We start from the raw sequence: 1,059 nt of genomic DNA, 5'->3' as shown, positions 1-1,059 counted from the left end.
CGCGGGGAGAGAGATGACGGTGAGGTGGCGGCGGCGGTGGGGTGACTTGGCGCGACACCATTGGCCGGAGCGAGGTGGAGGGTGGACATGTCCGGCGGTGGGGATTTTTTTCCGGTGGCGCGAGGTAGAGGAAGGCTAGGGTTAGACCGCAAATTTCGGAAGGGATCACTTATTTATAGGTAGAGGTAGCTAGGAGAGTCAAAATGAGGTGCAGTTTGCGGCCACGCGATCATGATCGAACTGTCTAGGTGATGGAAGGGGTTTAGGTGGGTTTTGGGCCACTTTGGAAGGGTGTTGGGCTGCAACACACACGAGACCTTTTCGGTCCTCGGTTAACCGTTGGAGTATCAAACAAAGTCCAAATGGCATGAAACTTGACAGGCGGTCTACCGTTAGTAAACCAAGGCCGCATTACAAGTCTTGGTCCAACCCGAAAACGTTTAACACCTGCACACGAAAAGAGGTAGAAAGGAACACCAGGTGACATAGGAGCGCCGGATTGCAAAACGGACAACGGGGAAAATGCTCGGATGCATGAGACGAACATGTATGCAAATGCGATGCACAGACATGATATGAGATGCATGACAAGCAGGCAATGGCAAGGCAACAACAACGAAATAACTGGAGGACACCCGGCACATCGGTCTCGGGGCGTTACACCTATCCACATTCCAAATTCTCATGGGCGTTGTCGAGCCCCTTTTTCACCGTGTCCGACCACGTGTCCCGCTCCTCTCCCTCCTATCATACTCCCACAAAACCACCTATCCCTCACTAGTAGAAAAAGGGTCAAACGTGAAGCACATTAGTGCCGGTTTGAATTTGAGCCGGCACTAATTGTACCATTAGTGCCAGTTCGAACGGCTATGCATTAATGCCGGTTCGTGTTGAACCTTCAGTACCGGTTCGTGCCACGAACCGGTACTAAAGGGATGATGGCAGGCTGGCGTCAGGCCGGGGCCCCACGACCACCTTTAGTACCGGTTCGTGTCACAAACCGGTACTAAAGGGCTAACCTTTAGTACCAGTTTGTGCCACGAACCGATACTAAAGGGG

This window comes from Triticum aestivum, chromosome 6A (genome assembly GCF_018294505.1).
Source record: "Triticum aestivum cultivar Chinese Spring chromosome 6A, IWGSC CS RefSeq v2.1, whole genome shotgun sequence".
Classification (NCBI taxonomy): Eukaryota; Viridiplantae; Streptophyta; class Magnoliopsida; order Poales; family Poaceae; genus Triticum; species Triticum aestivum.
The sequence above is the reverse complement of the archived record's forward strand: the minus strand, read 5'-3'. Positions refer to the sequence as shown.